The 27,176-nt window shown below is 37.4% G+C and overlaps 2 long non-coding RNA genes across 2 annotated transcripts in view; one reads left to right on the forward strand and one right to left on the reverse strand.

Annotated features, from left to right (window-relative positions):
• LOC105710806 (uncharacterized) overlaps positions 1–27,176 on the reverse strand; it is a 529,709-nt gene that overhangs the window by 304,508 nt on the left and 198,025 nt on the right. The gene's annotated exons all lie outside the window — the stretch shown is intronic.
• LOC135277981 (uncharacterized) overlaps positions 1–27,176 on the forward strand; it is a 79,079-nt gene that overhangs the window by 36,550 nt on the left and 15,353 nt on the right. Inside the window, exon 2 of the long non-coding RNA XR_010345508.1 lies at positions 26,812–26,900. This is a non-coding gene — a long non-coding RNA (uncharacterized LOC135277981). The remainder of the gene's footprint in view (positions 1–26,811; positions 26,901–27,176) is intronic.

A 27,176-nucleotide genomic window follows, 5' to 3' on the forward strand; every position in this document is an offset into this window, starting at 1 on the left:
ACTTTATTTTTCTCCTTTCCTCCTCCCTACCTCCAGGCATGTGGACATGATAGGTAGAGCTACAGTCAGTTTTTTTTTTTAATACCATGAGGCAAGTCGTTGGATGAGTTAAGTGTTAAGCAACGAGGAACAGAAGAATCATAGGGACCTGGGCCCCTGTTGTCACCACAGAGCTTCTGCACCAGCTCTTTCTAATAAGAATGTCTCTTCCTAATCTTAGTGATAGGTAGGAAAAGAACTCCTTATATTGTTTAAGCCATTTTTTTTCCAGACTCTCTTATAAGCAGCAAACAATCCCAATGTGGTGGTCCCTTCCCATAGCCACTGAGAGGAAAGAAATGGATTAAAGGGCAGAAGTGGATATAGATGAATTTTGACAGGACAGTTAAGGGACATCAAACTCAATGGCTGCAACTTTTAGGATGAAGTAAGAGGTCATGTTTACTAAGACTGAGTGTGGCAGGATTTGGAGTAGAGATGTTTTAAGCACTTTAATGGTGTGCTAAATGAGATAATGTATTAACTGCTGATCCAATGTACCTTGCCTAGTTTGTGCTGTAACCTGTCTCTGAAAAAAAAAAAAATGGAATAGCATTTCTCCCATTCTGAACACAGAGAACATTTGGGTTTTGATGTTGTGCAGACTGATTACATTTTGGAAACTGATCATGAGCCTTTTCAATTTTTTAGTGGCGATATAATAATCTGCAAGCTGGTTCAACCTGAAGAATATTCTTCTTCCTTTTTTATACTTCAAAAGAGCTACTAGAACTTACTTGACCTTAAAAAAAAAGGTCTTCAAAGTGGATCAGGAGGTGGTCAGACAATAAGGGAAACACAGGGTAAACCTTAGCACTTACCTGAAAGAGTCTCTTCTTGAAAGACAGTGATTGAGATAAGATGATTTCTGGGAAAGACTAAAGTTTGCTATTTTTTTTCCATTTCTGGGGTTAATTAATTTCTTAACTCAATTTCTCAGTGTACCTAGAATAATCAATATTCTCAGATTTTTATCACTAACTTCTTGGCTACTAAATTCACTGCATCTTGATTTATGTTCAAGTGTGGGTAGTTGTGAGATGAATTTTTATTTTTATCAAGATTGGCTTTAATTATAAGAGCCCATGGTGTTTTCATTTATAGCCAGGATTCATATTCACAGGAACATGCCCTTTTAAGAGAAAATGATTTTATTCTTCAAAGTCCTTTGTTAGTGACAATTCAACCTGAGATTTTAACTGATGCCACATTGAAATAACATGAGAGAGAGAGAAAAAAAAAACATTGCAAAATATCCAACATCACTATCAAATAAGATGACACATACATATATGCACATGCTGAGACCGAAAAAGATAAATGTTAAGATTACTGGGTTCATCTTGACTTTAGTTTTTCAGTCTTGTTTGTGTGTCTGTTCTTTCTTGTCCTCTATGAGCTACCAGAGAGCACAGATGATGTCTCAATCATCATTGTGTCCGCAATAGTAAGAAAGCACAATTCCTATCACATAGCAAGTCCTCTAGGAATGTAAGTTGGATGAATTATTAAGTAACTGATTGAATAAATAATAAATGTCTAACACACAATTCCTTCAACAAGCATTTTGTGTGCACATCCCATGGTGTAAGTGTGGCATTAGGCACTAGAAATGGAATTAAAGACTAAGAAACCATAGAGCTCATGTACATATGTGCAAGTACATATAGCACCATGTGACTAGTGCTTCAATGCAAGTAATTACCAAGTGCAAAGGGGGATGTAGTAGGAAACAAGGGGAAGTCAAATTGTCAGAATTTGGAGGCCAATGGGGTAAAGGAAGTATGAGGAGAATAAGGAGTCCAAAATGATTCTTAGATTTGGGCTTAAATTGGTAGTGACTGGTGGTGCCCTTAACCAACACATAGAATATGGAAGGAAAAGCAAGTATAGGGAAAAATGTATTGAGTTTTGGACACATTGAAGTTAAAGTTCTCATATTAGAGATGTGCAGTAGAAAGCAGAACATGAATCTTCCCTAGAGAAAGGCTAGACTAGAAACATAAAGTATGCCATCATTATTAACACATAGAGAGAGGATTTGAAATTGTAATAATAAAAGAGCTAACCCAGGAGAAACACATAGTAACTGAAGACAAAGCAAAATGGCATGGCCCCAGCCACATACTTTTCTTCTGTACATGGATTGGACAGCTACTTACTTCTTCAAATAATATACCAGCCTTAATGATACCAGCATGGCCACCAATCCCACACTGGTCTCTCCTCTCTAAATCGTGATTGCCATGATTTTCTAACCAGGTTTCTTATAGATAGGGTACATGCTTCTTTGTGCCTCCACATCTAACACAGTCCTTTATGTAGATAAGTACTCAATAAATGCTTGTGGATAAGAATGATGACTACCTGTTTTGACCAGTGGATAATGCAATCTAATAATAGACAAGAAACTTTATCAGGTAGGACACCAAAATCATTGTCCTCCCAAACATCAAACACTTTGCTTATTAAGAAAAAGAAAGTGTTTTGAATTATTCATACTCTGACCTTAGCCACAGCAGCAGAGATGCCATAAAAGAAACCAGACCTTTTTTTGGATGAATTTTATAAAAGTTCCCAGCTAGGCAGACCAGTTTTTCTTTAAGATAGGTTTTATTATTCAACTTCAAATGCTACATGGAAATTCTGTGAGTAAAACTCTTTCTCATTAACTTATTTAAGAATCCAAACCTAATTAAACCCTCAGTCACTTTTCCTGGAATTGAGATGATGAGATGATATTCAATTATCTGTAATTTTTCGAATCTCCCTTTATTTCCTCCGTTTTTTCCCTGGGTGTGGCATTAGCAATTTTTCCTCTAACCTTCAAGAGATATGCTATTTATAGACAGAATATATTGCATTCTTACTGGCAGTACAACTATTTCACAGTTTATTTCCCTCAGAATCTCAGATGAATATCAAGGAATACTAGTGATTTACTATACTTGAGTTCCTCAAAGTTGCTTAAGAAGTACATCCTTAAAGACTGAGACACACTTGAATTTCCCATAAGGAATATTTGTGCTTTAGAAATGGAAGTATTTTAGTCTCTACTCACCCTGTGAGAACATAATAACAAACAAGATTTTCTTTTTCCAAATGTGGTCTCTTCTATGATCTTTGGCCGTAATTTAAAATATTAAAATAATATAAAACATATCTTCATTTTATTTAATGAGATATTTTATATTTGCAAATTATTTTAAAACCCAAATGTGCAGGTCAGTACTCAATAAATGTTTGTGAATAAGAAACTCTGAATCTTGTTCAGAGTTCAGACTTGTGTTTAGTGTGATGCTATCTCTCAAGTTGGTGAGATAAATTCTCTTGACTGTAAGAACAATAGCTTCCTTCAGAATACAACAGGGCTTCAACACTTTTACAATAATAGTAACTACTCTTTGCTCAACTTGAAAAATGAGCAGATGTGATTTTGCTGTTTGTATCTTCCCAGCATCCAGTTACTCTTCTTCTGGAAATACCACCTCAATGTAAGAATATCACCCTCATTCCTAGTTTCAGTCCATGTAGTTCAGATGGAGTCGAATTTACCATCTGGCCTCAGAAACAGGATAACCTGAGATGGGCCAATCAAAGCATTGCATTAGCCTGGCCATAGTGACTGATTTAAGAATGGCACATCACCCAAGCCAGACAAATAACTCCCAGTCCTGGTTTATTGTTGGAAATTCCTCCTGACTAGCCTTCAGGATGATAATTTTAAGAATGGGTAACATCATATCACTTGGCTATCTTCCAAAAACTTTCATTGTAACAAGGATTAAATCCAAACTCCTTACTATGGTCCATAAAGTTATTATAATCTAATTTCTACCTACCTAATTTATCTCATCATTTGTTATTTCTTCATATTCACTTCACTCTATACCTCAAATAGGCTATGCTGTTTCCCATATCAGGAGCTATGCACTTGCCATTCTTTCCATTTGCAATGTTTTTCATGGACCATTCTCTTGCTGCCTTTCCCTCACGATCATTTGTGTCTTAAGACAAATGTGTCCTACACAGATAGGCCTTTCTGGATGACTAAAAAAAGTAGCCATTACATAGTCTTTACTGCATTATCCTGTATTATCTTTTTCAAATTAATTTCAGGGTCCCAAATTATTTTACTTGTTCACATCTTTATTGTGTCTCTCATTTCACCTGAGTGTATGCATGGGGGCAAGGACATTAATTATCTAGTTCATCATTGTATATATCCCGTATTCCCTAAGTATCAGGCTTTCAATAATTATTTGCTGACTGATGGAGGAGCTCTCTTTTTGCTGTGCTTGCTAACCTAGCAGAATATAAGCCAAGAGCTGCTAATGTCAAACTGTCAGCCAACAAGGCCAACACAGCGGTAAGGAGAGATGAGACATGAAGAGAGACAGATTCCCCACAGTATAACTGAACCCAGATACTCAGAGACGTTGTTTATATAAGCCAGTAATGCTTAATTCACTTAGAGCTAGGTTTCTGTCCTTTGTAACTAACAGGAGTCCTGATGGAAAAGTATGTAAAAGAATTTGTGGAGAGCCAAGTACCATACTTATATAAGTGCTGTGTTCTTGGACAATATCCATATCCTGTCACTTACTCCACATATCTTTCCTTTTTTTTTCTGTTTTTGACCAAATTTATAGTTAGCTAAAAGGGTTAAAGTTCCTATTTAAAGCTATTCAGGTAATTTATCAGTAAAAGGTTATTTGAGATTTGCCTGCAAAAACAACCCATATATTAAGGTAACCAGAATACCTGACTTTATAGTATGGCAATGGTATTTTTATTGTTATATTTAGTTTAAAAACAGAATTGCTTAAGTATCTATCTAAGCATGGTAGAGTAGTTTTACTAGACTTGAGCTCCCACTAAAAATAATTATAAATTAAAAAAGTAAATAATTAAAATAGATAAAATATGTGAGGCAACTTTTCAAAGCACTGAACAACAGATAGCACAGTACTGCAATCTTTGAAAGAAGGAAAACACAGAACATAGGGACTATAATCATATCATGATCTCTCAGACTTCTCTGCTGCAGATGAGGAAGAAGAAGCTCAAGCAGAATCAGGGTCTCACTAAGATATGAAGGCAGAAGTTGTAATTACAAGTTTCAGAAATGACTGGAATTTTTAAGGCAGAATATCTGAGAAACAAGCACTGCAAAGGAATGGTGGTAGTGGGGTAAACACTGCACTGAGATTCAATAATTGTATAAAATGTAAATGGACTAATTACTTCCATTAAAAGGCAGAGATTTTTCCAGTAAAAAGACAAAATCCAACTATGATTTTCTATAAGAAATTTGCTTTTAATATGAAAAGAATCTGAAAATAAAAGGATAGGAAAAGATATATCAAGAAAACAGTAAGTATTAGAAAGTTGGAATAACTATTTTTAATATTAGACAAAACAGACTCTGAGACAAGGAGTATCACCAGAGATATCATTAAATTTACAACCATGAGTTTATACTGAAATTAAATTTTAATTCAAACCCATGGGGTACCTTCTATTCTTTCTCCTTTTCATATTTCTAACTTCTTTCCCAGAGTGAGAAATCTGGCTACCATTCTCCACAATATATCAATCATTTTCCCAAACCTACACAGAATATAGTTTTAGAATTACTAACAAATACCATTGTGAAAAGCAAGGTTACTGGGGCAGAAAATATATAACACAAGCCTGAAGCATCTTATACTGCCAGAAAGTAAGGAAGTGCTCAAAAACCAATCAACCCAAACCAAATTGATAGGGGAATGTCAAAGGGACAGAGGAGCCAACTAAAAGAGCTCCCAATGGCCAAAGCAAAAATCATTAATTTGAGCAACAAAACAAATAAGGTAGTATTGGATTATAACTCAAAGTATAACATAAATATTCATGAGGTCTTATTTATATGAATAAATAAATAAGTAAATGAGAGAAAAGAGACAAAGCTCCCAGACAGAATTCCAAATAATTTATGTAAATACTTTGTCCTTAAGGAGGGAAGCACAGTCTGGGATTCTAGTAGTGATCTCCCTGCAAAGAGTACAGTATAATAAGGCGAGGATGGGAGAGAGAAACTTCACAGTGGAGAAATCTGACAAACACTCCTGCAAGGTGAGCAAAGTCAACTTCAACAGTGGTAAATCCTGTTGATAATATGTATTCCTAATACAATGTGCTAACTTGGCACTTTACTTTTGTGGTCTTCTTCTAAAATATACATAATCCCAGTATAATCGTAAGAGTAACATAAAAATAAAAGAAAGAAAGAAAAAGCCAATAGAGAAATATCCTATACTCTTCAAAACTGCCAAGGTTGTAAAAACAAGGAAAGGCTGAGAAACCACTGCAGTCAAAAGGAGCCTAAAGAGATGTAACAACTACATGTAATATGGTTGGTTTTCTAGATGGAACCCAGGAAAAGAACATTAAGTAAAGCTAAGGAGGTCTGAATCAACTATCGTCTCAACTTTTCTGTAGTCTTGTAATTTAAAGTTGTTCTAAAATATAGTGTCTATTTAAAAATACGATTTAATACTGATTGAATAAAGCTCCCTCAAAACGAAGGCCACAAAAGTGACACCAGATACAATGAACACACCTATGACTAGTTTCTAAGTCACATTCTCTTCTGAAAACCAATACGATGACTATAGTCAACAATAGCTTAGTTGTATATCTTTAAATAACTTAAAGAATGTAATTAGATTGTTTGTAACTCAAAGGATAAATGCTTGAGGGGATGGATACCCCATTCTCCATGATGTGCTTATTTCACATTTCTTGCCTGTATCAAAACAGCTCATGTACTCAATGAATATGTACACCTACTATGTACCCACAAAAATTTCAAAAGATAATAATAAAAATTTAAAACCCAATAGGCCTCTTTGGAGAAAAGGTTGTTTTTAGAGTTTAAATACAAGCTAAGCCTGAAATATTTCCCTGTACCAAAAAGTTAGAAAGGACTCAGAGATGATGAGGATGTATCAACAGGGCAGGAGAGCAAGTTGAACAGTCCCCCAGTGGCCACACCTGGGTCAAATTGACCTTCACTATAAGTAAATACATAAATGATTACATTTAGTAAAATGAGAATCTATGAGTTCATACTGACATAAACAAACAAACAACCCAGGTCTTCTTTATAGTAGGATGCTATAAAATGCTTTAACGTGGAGAAAATGGAGTTTAAAATATCAACACTAAATGCTAAAATTAGTTTGATGAGGAATATATATTTATAAACAGTAATTCCCCACAAATTTCTTACAAAGGGGAACATAGACATTTTGCAGTGGAGAAAACTGGAAGACAATGCAGTAACCACATGATCAAAGGTAATAACACCAATATTGGAAAAAATCAACATCACATGCCTCCTGATGTGATGTACCATGGAGGACACAACATTGTGTCTCTAGCATTCCTGACAAAAATACTTAAATTTAATCAGAAAATAAAAATCAAAATTAAGAAACTTCTAGAAATAACTGCTCTATGCTCTTAAAAAATGTGTCAGTGTCAAGAAAGATAAAGAAAGACTAAAGAACTACTACAGAATAAAGAAGACTAAAGGAGCATGACAAATAAATGCAATGTGATTCTGAATAGAATCCTTGGCTGGGGAAGAAAATAGTTTTAATAGGCCTGTTGGCAGAAATGATCAAACTTGAATATTATAGTCGATGATGTAAACGGTGTTTTTTTCAATTCTGAATTTTCATATTTTGATAATTGCACTGCAGTTATATATATTTTTAAAAATCCTTGTTCTGAATTCTGCCAACAATGTGCGTTTGGAAGTGAATTTTTTCCCAGACCCTCTCAATAAGAACCTGGCCCATTTGACACTTTGATTTCAGTCCTGTGTATTGTAAGCAGAGAACCTGGCTTAGCCTGTTTGGATTTCTGATCTACAGAACTCCCAGTTAATAAATGAGTGTTTCTTTGAGCCATTAAGGTTGCTATAATTAATTCTGTGGCAATATAAAGGAATACAATCCCCCACCTACCCATATACACCAAACACACACACACACACACACACACACACACCCCACACACACACACAGAGCATACATATGCACTGTTATACAAACAAAAAATCTGATGGGGATGAAATATATATCTAATAAAGTGTTGAAATCAAGATGTAGTTATGGATGAAAATCAAGCCAACAGATAAAAATTAGAGTGGTTAAAACATGTTCCCTTCAAGACAGATAGCTCTGAATAACATTCAATTTTAGGTAGAATTTCTGTGGTGATAGAAGAGAGCTCCCACAGGGAGAGGAGCCAAGAGCACACATCTCTTCCTGATCTTAAACACACAAAATAAGATCTCCTGAGAGCACTTATGATGACACATTCAAAGCTGTGCTTGGAACCAGAGACTTTTAGAGAAGGCGAGAGACAGAACAGAGATGAGTGTAGGAAGTTTGAATTCAAATGAAAGGCTAATTTAGGCTATGGTCAAATTAGATAAGTCAAAGAAATCTTAATTTACTATGCATTCTCTTCCCAGGGGTTAAACATGCTATTGTAGCTGTTACTGCATTTATCCTCACAATGACCCTGTAGTCATCTGTCATTCCTTCTTAAAAACCTAATTTTAAAAAAAGCTGGCTCTCCCTTAATCACAGGATAAAATCCAAATCTCTTTCAGGTCAAAGAAATTTTACCCCAAAAGAATTTTACACCAACTTGCCTCTCTAGTCTCAGATTCCTGCACCCACCTTCACTGTGTAGTTTCACACCATAGGACATGTTCTTCTTCAATGATTATTTTGATGATTATACCTTACTGCCCTGTTTTTTGTGGATTATACCTTTTTTTTTTTTTTTTGAGATGGAGTCTCACTCTGTCATCCAGACTAGAGTGCAGTGATGCAATCTCGGCTCACTGTAACCTCCGCCCTCCTGGTTCATGCAATTCTCATGCCACCACGCCCAGCTAATTTTTGTATTTTTAGTAGAGACGGGGTTTCACTATGTTGGCCAGGCTGGTCTCAAACTCCTGACCTCAGGTGATCTGCCTACCTGGGCCTCCCAAAGTGCTGAGATTACAGGTGTGAGCCACTATGCCTGGCCTATAACTCTTTTTTTTTCTTTTGAGACGGAGTTTCGCTCTTGTTACCCAGGCTGGAGTGCAATGGCGCGATCTCGGCTCACCGCAACCTCCGCCTCCTGGGTTCAGGCAATTCTCCTGCCTCAGCCTCCTGAGTAGCTGGGATTACAGGCACGCACCACCATGCCCAGCTAATTTTTTGTATTTTTAGTAGAGATGGGGTTTCACTATGTTGACCAGGATGGTCTCGATCTCTTGACCTCGTGATCCACCCGCCTCGGCCTCCCAAAGTGCTGGGATTACAGGCGTGAGCCACCGCACCAGGCCCCTATAACTCTTATAACTGAGTTATAATTGTCCTTCAGTATGTCCATAAAAATGTTCCTCTCCATATTAGCATCCTGGCAAATCCTCACTTATTCTTCACTGGTGCAGGCAATAGAGGTTTGGATTTGCATCAGCTCTCCTATAGAGTGAGGGTTCCAGGCATGGAATGAGCCCCTCTTTTCTCCTAAATTATTATGCCACCCAGTCTAGATTAGATTGCTACTCACAGAGGCAAAATGAAACAAAAGCATTTAGAAAACTGATCCTAGCATGCTTTGAAGATTGGTAACAAAAATGAATCGAGTCAGTAAATGCATCCAGTAAGAAGACAATATTGGGATAAAGACTAGATGGTAAGTTGAGTTTTGATCATTCAATCTCCAGCACATTGAGAGTTGATACTGAAATGTTAAAGATCTTTCTAGCCTTATGTAACACGCTCTTCCATCTGGATGACTCACTGTTTCTCAATTTCCTTTTTATAAACAGCTTTATTGAGATATAGACCACATACCATACAATTCACTCATTTAGTTTGCACAATCCGTTATTTTCAATATGTGCATAGAGTTGTGCAGCCAACACCACAACTTAATTATAGAATATTCTCAATTCCCTTTTGTACTTATCCGACTCTTTACTTTTCATTCATTTACTCATTTATTAAACCATTTAGCATACATTTCTCCAGTCAATGTAAATTCTGGGGATACCATGATAAATACAAGATGGTCCCACTCTCAATGAGATCCTAAGAGAGGCAGACATTAAACAAGCAATTACAATACAGGGTGATAAACCCTGTCATGGGCAAAGTGCAGGTGCTATATTGGACATACGTGGGGGTACCCGGCCCACTGATGATCAGAGAAGTGATTCTGGAAGGAAGTGAGGTCTATACCAAGACAGGAAGAGTGAGACGGAGATTTTCAGGTGACAGTGAAAATGGGAGCACATATGAAGCTTTCAAAGGAGAGGGTTCCAAACGTGAAGAATGGTGTCTGCTAAGACCCAGAGTGAGATGAAAATGGATTCACGGAGCTGAAAAAGAATTCAGCCTTTTCTGCCTGTCAAAATCCAAGCCATCATTATTTTAAAATATGAATGTTCATAGCCACTTTATAGGTTAGTATTCAAAAATTGAAAACAACTCAAGTGCCCATCATCAGGCAAAGGAATGAACTGTTGTACATCATACAATGGTATAATGCCCAGCAATGGAAAGTAATGAACTGTCGGTGCATGGAAGGCCATGGAGTGAATAAAACCTGATAAAAAAGAGTAAACACTGCACAGCTCCCTCTGTATAAAATTCTAGAAAACACAAGCTAATCCACAGTGGTTGCCTAGTGGGTAGGAGAGACAGATTATGAAGAGGCAAGAAGAAACTTTCGGGAGTGATAGAGAAGTTTGTCATCTTGATTGTGGTGATGGCTTCATTCATGAATACATATATTAACAATTATCAAATTGCATATACTAAACATATATAGTTTACTGTGTGTCAATATATCCCATCAAGTTGTTTTTAAAAAGGCATCCCTGTTTTGACAACGTTATGTGATTTTCCTGTTAATAGAAGACCTGGCACCTAGTGAGTGCTCAGAGTATTGAGCATTAGTTTTGGTGTCAGTGTTAAAATATGGGTATTAGTATGATCCTACTTGCCATGGTCAGAAAGGCCCAGGAAAGAAATGAGGTCTAATCTGCAGACTGGGCCAGACAGTAGACCTGGGAGTGGAAATGGAAAGCCATGCAGTCCAGAGCTGAGACCTGGAGTCTGGAGGATGAGAAAAACTGGGGGATTAAAATTCTCCCCCTGCCACTTACTAGCCCAACTCAAATATTGCCTCCTCTCAGAAGTCTTACCTGATTCAGACTTGTTTATTTATTAGAGATGAAGTCTTGCTCTTTTACCCAGGCTCCAGTTCAGTGGTGTGATCTCGGCTCGCTGCAACCTCTGCCTCTCAGGTTCAAGCGATTCTCCTACCTTAGCCTCCCAAGTAGCTGGGACTACAGATGCCCAGCACCACACTCGGCTAATTTTTGTATTTTTAGTAGAGATAGGGGTTTCATGATGTTGGCCAGGCATGTCTTGAACTCTTGACCTCAGGTGATCCATCCACCTTGGCTTCCCAAAGTGTTGGGATTATGGGTGTGAGCCACCGTGCCCAGCCCTGATTCAGATTTAGTTACGTCCTCTTCTGGGTCTCCTTAGCCTTTTGGGGACATCTCAATACACTATTTCCCTTCGCATGAAATACATCTTTAAATCAAACAGTAATTTTAAACCAAACTTTGAGTAGTCCATACAGATTGTAAGATAAAGTCGGAAAACAATAAAGATGAAAAAAATAATAACCATTGTGAAATGTGAAATGACATGCAGTTATAGGAATGACTGAAATGAAAGACTATCTTTAATTCTCCTGAAATTAAAGATAATTATTTTAATTATCTGAAAATAATTTAATTCTTTATTGTTTTATTGCCCCAAAATGCCTACTATTATAACCTGCAGTTATAAATATTACAGAAACATTCAATTAAAAAAATCAAAAGGCTCCTTTTTCCTGTACTCCCAGAGGGTGGACGTGAATCGCCATTCACATATTCAGTTGTCTCAATCCTTAACAAGAAGATTGACCACATTCACAATAAAACAGAAATAATCTGGATAATGGAGGGCTCAGATACTTTATGAATAAGAAAGTAAATGACTGTTTCTTATGATGAATAATTTCAGCAAATGTCACATTTAAGTCATTGCAAGTAACATATAACACCTTTGAGTTAATGACAGTGGAATTAGAAAAGCTTTTTCTAATCACTGTCATCTTTTAAAAGCTCAGAGTTTTCAGTTCAATAAAAATACATAAGATAACTTCATCATTTTTCCAATCCCAGAATCAAGCTCTTCAATATTTTTGCACAGAACTTCTTACAAATTTATAGGTGAATCATCACACTTAGAAATTGGCTACTTTTTTCTAGGAGATATTCCATACAACTCACTGAATTGATTTGTCCATCTCAACAGTTATTAAAAATTGTTAGAGTTACAAAACTTTAAGGTAGACAAGAAATCATATATATTACTTAGTCCAAACTTTCTATTTTACAGATGAGGAGATTAGGTCCTAGAGAGAACATGTTCTGATCAAATTCACGCAATTAGTGGCAATTCTTAGTCTACAATCCTAGGTTCCTACTACCAAGTTTCAGTGCCTCTTCTCAACAAGATACCTCTTTCGTAGAACAGGTTCCTGAACCTCGAACAAGAATTAAGTTCTTGTTTTGTTTTGCTTTGTTTCGTTTTGAGATGGAGTCTTGCTCCGTTACCCACACTGGAGTACAGTGGCGCAATCTTGGCTCACTGCAACCCCCGCTCCCAGGTTCAAGCAATTCTCTAGCCTCAGCCTCTTGAATAGCTTGGATTACAGGCAACTGCCATCACACTCAGCTAATTTTTGTATTTTTAGTAGAGACAGGGTTTCACCATATTGGCCAGGCTGGTCTTGAACTCCTGACCTCGTGATCCGCCTGCCTTGGCCCCCCAAAGTGCTGGGATTACAGGAGTGAGCCATCGCGCCCAGCCAGAACTCACCTTTTAGTGTGCAAAGTTTCAAATAATTCATAGACATGTTTTAAAACTGCCACATGACCACAGAGGGAGAAATCTTAGGCAAGCTAGAAGATATGACATAAATGTAGAAGAATTGATCCATTACCCACACTCATCAAGGAAACCTTGGAAAATAGAATATATGTTCCTCTATTTATCTCCCTAACACCCTACAATAGAAAAATGTAATTAAAAGTTTTCAATCCCAGATTTGTCCAGTTTCCAAGACAATGAACTTGATATTCAAGATAAAGTTCCAGGAAGAAGATGACCTAGAAGGCACAATAATAATCTTCAAAGTCAGGATCTTGAGTTGCAAATCAAGTATTTAATATTTGAGTTAATGAAGGACAAAAGAGACGTTTTATTGTTCACCCAATGAGTGTGTGGAATTAAATTTTATTGAACTTCTTAGAGAGTTCTGACCCTGTCTTTTAAACTTGATTTGTATGGCATTCCATAGAGCCCAATGCAGACATTAGTGCGTCACAAATTTCAAATGATAGATGATAACTTAATTGGAACAGAGTAGTCCATTAATGTCTTATGGATATAGAAACATCACAGAGACTGTGGTACACACTGTTCTGTGATTCCAAGAGTCGGGATGAATAGGAATATTTTCAAGCATCCGTGATTTTAGAAAATAAGAAATTGGAACAATTTCCAATGGCATATAAGGGCCACAAGTACCTCTTAGCATTTAAAATTATTTCAAGAAACCAGACATAAAGATTTAGAGAAACAACCAAATATTTGCTAGAGAACCATTAGGATGTTGAATTGAAAATTCTTCCCATCTCTTATTTTTCAGAAAAGAGGTAGTATTTACAGGTAAGTTGGAAAATATAATGGGTGTGTACAACATAAAAAGGGTATCAATTCTCATACCATGAGGAGAGGAACTATTTGAAGAAGTCATAAAGCTATATCTTCTCTCCAAAATTTTACCATTGCCAATAAACATATAAAATTTCAGGTTTTCAAAAGGCTGACTGAAATTATTGCAAAAATAAATCATTTAAATTAGAGTTTGTGGATTATATGGCCTAAATCTAAAAGAAATTAAAAATGAATTTCATATTACTTTTTGTAATTTTATAGTATGGCTCTTTATTTTGCTGATCCCATGTGGATTCCCTAACATGGCTCCATTCTGGGCTGGGGTTGAAAAGCCAAGCTCGCCTCATTCACTTATCTGGTACCCCAATGTGGGCTCCAGAATGAAGCTCCTTGTTTCTCCTGTATTTGACCTAAGTGGTAGACAGAAAAGTGATTCTCAAAAGCTTTACATGCTCTAATCTTCAAAATTTGTGAATACGAATATGTGATTTCACATGACAAATACCTTTTGATAGGAAAAGTGACAGTCTCATTGCTCGAGTACTGGGATGGGAAAAATTTGTGGCCATTTATAAATGTGTTACAGGGGTTGTAATATACTTTATGTGGCTTGTGCTTTGAAAACTGTAACCCCTTGAATCAATGTCTTAGCCTGATCTTGCAGTTGAGATAATCTATCAAATATTCCATAATGCCTAACCCAGTCACCACCCTGTCTTGCCTGAAGTTCTGGTTTATTATGACTTTTTCTTCTCTGCTTCTACCTGTCTTCTGCCTTCTGTTCCCAACTGCTGTCCCCTTCCTATTCTTTTCCATTTTAGCCCTACTTCCAAATGAACTTCTCAGACTGCTGAGCCATTAGAAAAGTGTTTTATTGAGTCTACAATGTTTTCAAGTCCTTTTTCTTGGAGAAAGTTATTTCACATGCACTTTTATGTGGCTTTTTTTTTTAGGCATTTTTTTCTGTGTATTTCAAATTGAAGGATGGCACCTGTTCCAGGTATTTTAAAAGGCAGAAAGAAAACTCCTTCAATGTTCTTCAAAAAATTTACATTTTGCTTCATCTTTTAACTGAGAAATAAAATACATTAGAACTCTCACATCATTAACAGAAGTGTGTGGGTAAACTTAGAATTTGCATTTAAATACATTCAAAAGCAGACTTCTGCAGAACTTGCAAGGAGATCAGGGGAAGATGCCAGTGAGAAGAGAAAATTAATAGCACTTTTTTTGCCCAAAAAAAGTCATCAAAATTGAATTTATATATGTTTCAATTGTCACATTTGTTTATTTTTAAAGTTTGTATCGGTCCAAACATAGACTGAATTTCTTGAAAAATTTGCTTTTGTGATCAGTCTTCTGCATTGGTTACATATTTTACAAATTAGCTTATTTGGCTAACTGATAAAACTATATGTGGGTTCATCAAAGTAAAAAAAAAAAAAAAAAAAAAAAAGGCACTTTGAGGCAATGTTTATGGCCAGGCAAGACTGACCAATAAGAAACTCTAGAAGGCATGACCTTGGAAGGAATTACATAACCAGGGACCAAATCCTCCAGCTTACAGTTTCAGAAACTGGATTTTAGCTGTCTCCAGTGGCCTCTTATTGGCTGTCTTCTTTCCTGGTCTTGGTGAACTTAGCAGCTGAATTAAAAGGCCTCATTGAGCATAGAATTTGAGCAAAGAAAAATAGATTCTCAAGTGTCCTGATGCCACAGTGAAGCCTGATCAAATATTCTTCCCCTCAACAGCATTAACCTGCCTACAGATCTGAATGTCAGGGCCTCCCAGATTCAGGAATGCAGTGGTCCCTAACCTAGGTTGCTTACCTGATGCTTGTGTTTCCAGACATTCATCTCAACTTTTCCTGCTTCTTTCTTTAAATATGTCAATATCATTGATTGAGCCATTGTGTAGTGAAAGGTTAACAAATGCATGGCATGTGTCACCCCCTCTCTTCCTAAGCAATTGTTCATTTGAAAACAATCCTTCTTTCCCACTAAGTCCTGCTCAGCATGGTACTCCAGGCAGCCACTTGGAATCAATTCGAACTGATAAATGAGATGAAGCCTAGGACGTTAGCCACCTCTGGTGCCAAGGTTCTTTCTAAGGACCTGGGAGATTACCTATCTCTTCTCATAAGCTGCTTATTTCATTTGACCGTGAATGGCTGAATTCTGGCTCTGTAATGATGACCCAGGCAATAGATTCACGTCTTCATGTTTGTTTTTCTCTGTCTCACAAGCATTATTACATATTTCCTCCACAAATGTATGATCACAAGCAAAAAACCTCTTGGTGGGTTAACGCAAGTTCATATTAGTTATGGGAATATTGTATGCATGTATTTTCTTGTCTAAAATCTATTGTCCTAACTAAATCTTAAGCATCATGAGAAGAAGGACTGTGCCTATTTTGTTAACTCTGTTATCAGCAGTGCCTAATGTAATGCCACCATATAGGACATCAGCAAATGTTGAGTAAGCACATATAAACAAACAGTGGGTCATTGTTGTCTACACATTTAATGTAAGGGTTCCTAGATATTAGGGATATTACCAGTAATACATCCAATACTCACATAACAGAACCTAGTCATTCTACTATTTTTCTGCTCTGCTTACTTGCGATGTTATGAGAATGTTTCCAGAAGTAGAGAAATTAGATGAAACTCAATTATTTTTTTTCTTTCTCTCTCTCTTTTTTTTTAAATTATCATGATAATACCAATGGTAGGGGAGTCCTAAACTATGTGTCAAAAGTAGCGTTAGAAATTATAAAAATCATAGTTGCATTTCATTTTATTCAACAAATATTTTCAAACAGCTTTTTGTGGAGGTATCAATGTTATGGTTGCTACCTGGCCCCAAGCAAATTTTTGTCTAGGTGAAGTGATGAGACTTATATAAAAATGAATTTTAAAAATATATAATACCTAGTCAAACTTCAAAATATATAACAGAAGTAAAAAAAAACAACAAATGGAAATCATCTATTGAGAAGAAAAAAATGTTCTCTAAGCCCCCTGAAGATTGGAAAACAGCAACTTTTTGGCATCCTGGTGTATGCAGACCTGGCATATTATCTTATGTAAAGGAGATGATCCATGAATGTTGTTTGAATGAATGAACTGAATTAATGAATATTCATTAAATAACTATAATTTCATGCTATTTACATCCTAACAAAGTACACTACACATTATTAGGGCTCAGTATTAACTTTCTGCCTGGTATTACACTCAGTTAATTCCGGGAAACTGTAACTTGAAGTGACAAAATGCATAATGGAACAATTCTTTTTCCTCATCAACATTTTAACAAACTATGTTGAACAAAAGGATGTTATTAGAGGACCTGCTATACATTGAGTCACTCAAAGTTGCAGTTTCCAAGAACCTATCAAAGACCTTATGTGAGGACTTCCTGTACTGCTCTCTTACCCCACATATATAATTAAATTTCCAAATATCCTTTCTGTTCTCCTAATAAACATTTCCCATTGGCCGGCTTCTCTCTATCACCTGGCCACTCTTTAGTTGTGGCATCAGAAATGCTGAGCTTAACTCGCTCCCCTCTTTCCTCCCTCTAACCTGTTCTCTAATCGCCACCAGAATGACCTGTCTCAAGAGCAAATGAGACCAGGACGTTGCATATCGGCTTTCTTGGCTCCCCACGGATATGGTAAATTTAGGCTAATGCAAGACTCTTTTTAATCTGGCACTTGCTTTCCTTCCCTGCTCCTCCATTGTCATCATTGTCTATATTTCAGCCAGACAACTTCTTAAGTCCCCAAGTGACAGCACTCTCTCATTTTAGTTGGGTTATATTTTTCTCATCTCTAGGTTCGACTCTAGGTTGGAATTTTTGTCTCCTATTTGCCTGGCTCACTCTTAGTTGTCTTTGAGATGTCCTTGTGGTTTTTACTCCCATTAGAAAGTTCATCTGTGAAGTTAAAGAGTCCTGTATCCTTATTGTAGCAATGATCACACATCTTAATTGCCTATTCTGCCTGTGTCTCTCATACCTAAATTGTAAACTTCTTGCAGGGCCTGACTACGTCTCATTTATGGTTGTATCCGTAGCACCTAGCTCATGGTAGGAACTAGTAAGTTAAGGTAAGTGTATTAAGATATACACTTAAGGCCGGGCGCGGTAGCTCATGCCTGTAATCCCAGCACTTTGGGAGGCCGAGGGGGGTGGATCACGAGGTCAGGAGTTTAAGACCAGCCTGGTCAACATGGTGAAACTCAGTCTCTACTAAAAATACAAAATATTGGCTGGGTGCAGTGGCATGTAATCCCAGCTACTTGGGAGACTGAGGCAGGAGAATTGCTTGAACCCAGAAGGCGGAGGTTGCAGTGAGCCAAGATCGGGCCCCTGCACTCCAGCCTGGGTGACAGAGCGAGACTACCTCTAAAAAAAAATAAACAAAAAAGATATACACTTAAGGGAGGAGAAAATGAGTGAGCAATACAGTCATGGCAGAAAATAGGGTTTGTTTATTGTAAGTTGCCTTGACCTCTTGCATCATTCCCGACAGAAGCCAAGACTTCCAAACCCAGGCATATTTAGGACCTTCTTCAAACAATTGCCAGTACCGCAGTGCTGGGGAAAAAAGCAAAACAAAACAAAACAAAAAACAGCTTTCAGCCACCTTAAACTAAAGCTGCTCTGTCATCTTGCAAACCTACCCTGGAGTCCAGCAGGACAATTTTCGAAGCCACCCATTCTGGCAGAGGGCTTGAGAAACTGCAGAACAGCATCCAGGATTGCAATTAGAATTAGAAGAGAGGAGGAGGAGACAGGGGTCACTGGGCCAATCAATACTCAGCGTACCTTCTTCCCCTATCCCCCTCACTGCCAGTGTTCAGAGAAATGCCAAAGCTTGCTGCTTAATCTCGGTTCCCATTTTAGGTAGTGCACTCCTGCCATCTAGAGGCTCGCCCGTACTCTCCACAATGACTTCAGTAGAAGTGGATTTCATGTGCTGAAAACCCAGCAAAGGCAGAACCAAAATAAAAAGCCAGACTTAAAATAGTGCCCTAAGATAGTGCCCGAGTACAATCAAAACCCACCTAGAGAATCACGATAGTATTTGGGTTCCTTTGTGACTGTTGAGAAGTAATTACTTTAACGGGTGTGGAATGGAACAGAAGGTCCAAGTCTTGAATCACAGTGTCAAATCGGTAGTCTGATTTGAAAACTGGCTTTTATTTCACTAGGAAATAAGAAATGATTTTAGTTTATCATGGGTTGAATGTATCTTTTTTCCCCTTCTTCTCCCAAATGATTCTAAATGTGTTGCAAACTGCCTAGAAATCATTCTTACCCAACAGTGAACTAGAGAATTGCAAAACAAAAAAGCTAAGAATGTCTCTGCTACTCTCAGCATAGAAGTGCCAAAAAAGCCAAAGATGACATAGCTGAGATTTAACAAGAAAAACATTTCAGGGAGCAGGACTGACAATGGACAAAAACGTTCCTGGTTTCAGAGTCCCTGAGGGAAGCTGACACTCTTACTGATTTTTTTCATGGTGCTCCTAAGGTAATTCATTAAGACATTAATAATCTCTCTTGGCCTCAGGGCCATGAACTGGGACAGATCCAGCTGCACAGGAGCACATCAACATGCAGAAGATACAGATCTCATCTGTACACACTCTATGCCTGAGAAAACCGATCTTGAAATAATTCTGAAAACAGAGAAATAGCCTGGCCCCAGAGAAACAACAATAGCCTTCACCACCAGTTTTACAGAAACAGAATTTCTTGGGCAGAAAATAGATTCTTATGCACATATATATATCTCGTACTATATTAACTTACAATATAAGCTTAAAATGTATACAATATACTTAATATACTTAACATATACATATAAACTTAATGTATTACATATTATATACTTAAAATATACAGATTAAACTTACATGCCTCAACAAAATAACAAATAGCTAGAGGAAGTGATAGGGGCCATGATAAAATATTGAGAGGCTTTGCATGTGATTTTAAAATGTTTTTCCTGTTTCTAAATGCTCCAAATATATATAATCACAGCTTCTGATATTGTAAGGTGACCATCAGCTGAAACTTGCTAACTACTAACAAACTATTTACAAACGCCACTTAGTGCACAAGATTCGTTTTCTTCTGCATTCTGTGCTGAAACAGGTTTGCTGTTTATTTAGATAAATATGTAATGTGTAAGGGATTAGATGCTGTCTATTTTTTAATTCAATTTTCCAGTTGGGTTAAAAAATAGATTTCTGGAGGAAGAAAAATCAGTTAATCTAAGTACTTGATGTCATATAAGTACAATCACTTAACTTACACATTAAAAAAATTTCCATCAGCTGTTTTACCATGGTGACATAGCCTGTCATAAAGAACTACTTTTCAGTTAGCTACCGAGAATAAAACTTCCATTTGGTATATAAAACAAAGACATATGACTGTTAGACAAATTATCTGCTTTATCTTTGTGGACAAAAAAAAAATGATTGATGATGCTCAGGTTTAAAAAGCATTCATATTCACAAAATATCGTCTTGGAGAAAGTTTCATTTTTATAAACAGTTACAAATGTATGCAAATATATAAATCAACCATTCATTTCGGCAGGGGGAATAGTTCTTAAACAGTCTTACTCCTAAAGACCTGTACTGCTTGCCACTAAGCAAAAATGACAAAAGGAAATTTGGTAAGAATATAAAGGTTGGGTTAAGATTTTTAGGGAAATACAAAAAGAATGAAAACGTTGCCTAATAACAAACTCCTAGATGGCAAAGCTTTAGGCTCCTTAGTTAATTCTGCAATAGCAAGTAATTAAAAGTGGCTTAGAATACAGTTTTATTAAAATGACATTCACAACCAGCAGGCTGTCAGGCATGATGTCTGAAGGCTTTTGCTGCAGTAAGAGTCATCTTCAAAGAGCTAGCAGTCATCCTCTGGTGAGACCGGCCACTCCATCCCTCCCCTACGACATCCTGTTGTCTTCGTTAGGTGCCCAGCCTCCTAAGTCACACCTAGTTAACAGTGGTTAACCTAGTCAGACTGATTTAGATTTGAATAATACCAGTTCCAATACCTATTGGCTGTTTATCCTTGGGCAAATTGCTGATGTTCTCTGTTTTTCTTATTTGCAAAATGAAGAAAACAATATTAAGTTAAAATGCAGTTTTTATAAGTCAAAATCTATCGAATAACAGCAATTTTATTGCTTCCACCCAGCAAGTCACAACTTTCACAGACCCAGGAAGCAGTGGAAAAAGTAGAGCGTGACCTAGACCTATAAGCCCATTTCTAACTAGCTGATGGACAGATTGTAAAAAAGCTTACTCAGGCACGAAGGTCCCAGAAAGACAGGCCCACACCAATTTATCTGTCAGGATCTTTGTCGGCTGTGTCAAAGGGCTATGTAAGAGAACGCAAATACATGAATTTTTCAGTACCCTGCACTGGAAGGGTAAAAAGTCATTTTAGAGAATCTACAGAAGCCAGATTTGCTTAGAGAACATGTTATAGTGGTTAGAGTGCTGGACTTGAAAGACTTAGGTGAGAACCCCTTCTCTGTGATGAACTAGCTATGTGAACCGGACATCGGTCTCAGCTCTTTGATTTTTTGCTTTCTCATTTATATGATGGATATAATAACTTGAGCTCTACAGAGGTGATAATAACTATCATTCATTCTGCACTTATTATATGCTAGGCACTTTACACTAATTATTAGATGAATCCCCACAATAACCATATGGGGAAGGTACTGTTATTAAATTCCCAGTTCAGAATGAAGACACTGGGGCTTAAAAACAGTAAGCATAAGATCACACAGAAATTAGAAGGTGGAACTGGGATCCAAACCCAAGCAGTTTAATTCTATACTGAACATGCTATACTGCTTTAGTGAACATACTATACTGCTTTTAATCAGAAGGCCTAAATTCTAGTCCAGGTTCTATTATTCATTTGCTTCACTGGACTTTGATTTTCTCTTAAGCTAAATGAGGGGATTGTACTTGAAACAGGTTCTAACTGGTTTATGTCAAATATCCACCCTGGTCATTTCTAATAGAAGTTTCCAGGAGCAGAGCATTCAGAAAGACTGTAAAAGCTGTCTTGGTTCAGTGGGAAATAATGCTGTGATTAACTAGTGATGTCTGCCAGGGGCATGGCCCATGAGAGGCATGAAAGCACTTGTAACATGTTTTCCATCCCTGGGAGAAATAAGGACACTTCTGGCTGTTATATTTTATTATTGTTTATGCATTTTCTTAGTAGCTGTCAAGAGGGCAACCAATGGTAGTCTGGTCAGGCAAGGGCTACCTTATAGGACAGGGATGTCTAATAGAATTTTCTACCAGCATGGAAATGTTTAATACAGTAGCTACTAGACACATGTGCCTATCAAGTGCTTGAAATCTGGCTGAGTAGCTTTATTTGTAATCTTTTAAAGTTTTAACTTCAAAAGTGTAAATTCAAATAGACTTACGTGTTTAGTGGCTACTCTATTGGTCAGGCCTAGGACAAAGTTCAGTTGGCTGTGGGTGAAAACCATGGGCATGAAAACTGGGAGGGAATTCATCTAGAAGGCTGAAAGTCGAGGAAAGGTAATTAAGGTTTGACCAACGAGGATGCTAAGGGAGGATGTGGATATCAAAGCTGACAAGTGATGCCAAATTTAAAGGTAAGCATAGAGAGCAAGTAGTTGGGGAGAGAGAGAAGACAAAAGACTAATCATGTGACTTCCTGGCTGTGTATGTAAGTCCTGCACTAGGGTGTCCTCACAGATTCTACAATGAACCAGGCCTGGGCTTTGATCATTTGAATGCAAATTGCCATCCTATTCTTTTATTAATGGTACAATTTGCCTCAGCATCCCTGCCCATTCCTAACTATTCCTCAGAATCTTCCCAAATCCCTGCTATTCCTTAAAGTCTTCCTATCCATGTCTATCCACTGACTAGATGAAATAGTCCCAACTGCTTAGCGTTATCGCCAAGTCAATTGTTAGCACACTTAGTAGGCACTTCTATAGTTTGGGCTCTTTGTTACCACAATTCAAGTTTAGTTAGCTTAATCAAAATGAGGAATGAACAGGAAGAGTATTGGAGCATCTCATAAAAGAATTGAGCATCCAAGCCATAGGAATGGATACTGCTAGACTTCTGCAAGAAACAGGATTCAGTCAAAATCTTCTGTCTTTCATTTCAGGACTTTGTCCATTCTGTCTTTCTGTACATTGGCTCCCCAGAATATGCCTGCCAAATACTTCAGCCAGTAAGGAAAGGCAGCATGAGGCTCTCTCTGTTCCCAAGTTTTAAAATATCAGGGAAGGAACTCTGACCCATCCTGATTCTAGTGCTCACCCCTTGATCTGTAGTGGAGAGAAACAAGGAGTAAGACCATGATCAATTATTGACATTTATACTGAAAATCATAAAGTTGGAATTGGGGGAAAGAAAGGACAATTCCCAGAAGACAACAGGTGCTGTCCCAGGAAAAAAAGGCAAGAGAGGTTAGGAAAACAAAATGGTAATTTTCTATTGAAGAAAAATAGAGTAACATAATACACGTAACAGATATTCATTAGCAAAGGCCGTGTTTTTTTCTTTATAAAGCAGTTCAAGTATGATATAAAACTTTGTCATTGCAGAACTCAGATAATTTCCCCCCACTTACTAGGATCCAAAAGGAAAGCAAACCAGATGCTTTAATTACTTTGATTGTGGAGGTGAAGGAAAGCCTTGCTTTTAAATGAACATTGTATTCATCCATTAATTGTGTCAGGAAATTGAAGAGACAGTTTGGCTTTATATTTGATTATCTCAATATCTATTGGATAAAAATGTATTTTTGCCTCATTAGCAGTAAAATATATAGAAATCTTGATGGATCATGCTAAGTATTACTTCCTTATTTCTGGTCTTCATCACTATATTTAATAAGGAAAGGCCAGGTTCAATAAAGAATGCATCTGGCTTCAAATGATTAATTGATTTTTATAGAACTCATATGCTGGCAATTCTTTAGGAAATGAGAAAAGACACCATGAATCACAACTCCCTGCACACCCTCCTCTCCTACCCTCCAGCTTTGCTTTTACTAATCAGCTTCAATTGACTATCTTGGGACATTTTTACAAAGGTACATCTTTTGTCTCTCACATCCTGAATTAATGCTATAGGTAATTAGCTTCTGGGGCTGAGGTCTCTTTCATCCCCATGCAAGTCAACTAAATGGTTTTTCTTTTTGGCTTGAAATGTGAGTCTCTTCCTTTCATTCCCTCTTTGACTCTTCTCTCTGGTTACTTTAATTGGGATGTCAAATTGCATCATTCTGTAGGGAGCTGAACTTTTTGAAATTGGTCCAGGACAGACTTTTCTTGAGTCAGGGGGCAATTTTTCTTTGTAGTGCCATTCCCAATTCCTTTAGGCAGGAGATGAATTAGTCTTGTGCATTAACAACAAGGAGTGAGGCTATGGCTGGCTGCAGATGCCACAGATTCAGATGAAAACATGACATCGGTAGGAGAAAAATACAAGTACATGCCAAGATTGGCAGAGTTGGCTTGAATGACTGAGGGACATCTTTTGGAAAGGGAATCGAAGCCTCAAAATTAAATTAAATAAAATTAAATTCTGCAAATTCTTGTTGCCAGGGAATTTAGCTACTTAAAGATATGCATGTGTCTTATTTACTGCTGTATCTCTAGAGACTGGAACACGGATAGCAAATACCTGCTGTGTTTGCTGCCACTACTACTTAATCCTTCCTCTATAGCTGACGTTGCTAATCACTCATGACACTTCCCTGCGGAGTCCACATGTAGATTCAGACAGCTACAGGCAGTAACCACCAATTGATCAGTGCTGGCACACAAGATGGAACCTATTTGCAATCCCCGGTCTAGAACATCGTTAAGTATTTAATGAATACTTGTTGAATGAAGTAAATGAAGACATGTTTCTAGAGATTATAGGACTTTGTGTTACTCCCTTCCCTTGCATTTTAAGTGCACTTTTTAGCTCAGATCGCCTCAGAGGAGTCAAATCTGATATTATTCCTTAATTTATGCTCACCACATTACCCTCCAACTTTGTCTAAAGCAGGGATAGAAATAATTGCCTTCAAGCCACAATTATCCTAGCATTCAGGCACATATGGGCATGTCTGTAGACCTGGTGAAGTGGGTCTGGGAATTTCATCCCAAAGCCTGAGAGCTGAGCACATGGGTTAGGCTCTACAGCATGGGGCCAGAATGGAAGAGAGGTAATCATGTATCAAATTGGACACCCTGATAATTTGCCAGCTCAGTCACATCCCTACTTCTGAGGACAAGTGCGCTGAAAGAGGTCAGTTAAAAACTACAAAAAGCTAAGTCAATAAAGTGGTCATAATATGGTGCAAGTATGAGGCCCTGGGCAGTGATAGGAAATGGCATCCTTATCAACCTCTTCAGCACTGCTCCTTTGGCAGCATGAGTGCACAGGGCAATGGATAGCAGCAGCTTTTTGGCATCTTCCATCATTATCCTAAATAGGTACCATCTCTACTTAGCTGCTGCTTTGGGATTAACTTTACCAGGAGGCTCACCATAGTGGGTTGTAGTAGTACTAGAAGGTGAATAAATGGCAGAGCCCACATGGCACACAAGAGGACAAGGTTTGTCACTCATAGTTGAAATGCCACTTAGGGATTCTCGAAATTATTTGGGGGAAATACTGAGGTAGTGCACAAGAATCCCTGTCACACATGTTGGGAGAGGTCAGAAATGGTATTATGTTATCCTGATCCCAATTTACCTTCTATGAGCTAAAAGACTCAGCTTGCAGGCATTTTGAGAACTTTGCTACCTCAAGGACTTTGAGTACAAAGGACAAGATGAATGCACTCACTCACACACAAATATTTCAAAAGAGAAATATTTTCTTCAGAGCAGGTTGATCATCAAAATGCATTAATTTAATACCTAGTGGCATGCAACATTTAGCTTGCTACAAAGGGAACTCCACAGAATTCAGTCACAGCCCTCCAGGAGGGTATACAAATTAAGAATAACTGTACACACTACAATGGTCACACGAAAAGCTCAAAGCAATGCAGGAATTGTTGGTGCAACATTTCTATCACATATAGGTCATTTTGCTAAGAGAATTGCAAACTGCTTTAAAGCACATGAATGTATTATTCAATTTTCTTTACAAAAAAAAAAAAGGCTCAGAAATTCAAAATTCATATGCCTGTATGAGAATCAAAGGAATTTAGAAAATTTGATTAACTCAATTTGTCCCAGTTCCTTAGGGAGGCTTCACAAACCAAAATTACTATTTAATAGTCTAGGTAGTAAAGTTGGATAGAAAAGATCTTTCTGACCTTTCTGCGGTGTTTCTGAGACACAGTCTTAACTGAAAGGTCAGAACCAAGGGAAGAAGAAACACGACAGCATTATTGAGCCTCCAAAATACAAAAACCTTTCCACCACCTCCAAACCTCCACCTTGGCCAAAATCAGAAAGCAATAAAAACAAGGATGTCCTAGAAAACTTTCATGTCCTTGATCAGCCTTAATCCTCTTTGATTTTTCTGCAGAATGAAATAATGTGAGCCAGTGTAACATAAAGCAATTCTTAGCTTTTGATTTCCTAATTAGAATTACCTGGAGAGTTTGTTGTAAGAGAGACTGCTGGGCCCCAACCCCAAAATTTCTAATTGAATCGTTTTGGGTTGACAACCAAATAGTTTCATGTCTAACAAATTCTTGGGTGATGTTTATGCTGCTGCACAGGAGCATAGCACAATTTGTAAGCCACTTACAAAATGATTGATCACTACTGTTATTCTATTATTTCATTGGGCTTGTAAGATGATGAATTTCAATTCTATATCTACGTTTTTTTTAGTGGGAACTACTCTGCATAGAAGAACTTTCCTTTCATAGTTTCCATGAAAACTATGTGATGACTTCTGAAACACAGATCAAACCAGAAAGGTAAGAAAACTGTCTAATTCTCTTCCTTTGATTATTAAATATCAGAGCAATGATTATAGCTTAACCATCTCCAGTTCAACGAGTTCGTTCTACAAAGTCACACATCAGGCAAGTCACTCCTCTCTATCAGACACAGAGGTAAGGAGCGTTATACTAATGGATGCCTCTGTGTGTGTGTGTGTGTGTGTGTGTGTGTGTGTCCCTCTCTCCAACCCCTTCTCCAATTAGATTAGCAAATTCCATTCCATTGTCTACTTTCTTGATTTTCCAAAGAAC

The sequence above is a fragment of the Aotus nancymaae genome, unplaced genomic scaffold, assembly GCF_030222135.1.
Source record: "Aotus nancymaae isolate 86718 unplaced genomic scaffold, 86718_ANA_hifiasm-v0.15.2.pri h1tg000036l, whole genome shotgun sequence".
Taxonomy (NCBI): Eukaryota; Metazoa; Chordata; class Mammalia; order Primates; family Aotidae; genus Aotus; species Aotus nancymaae.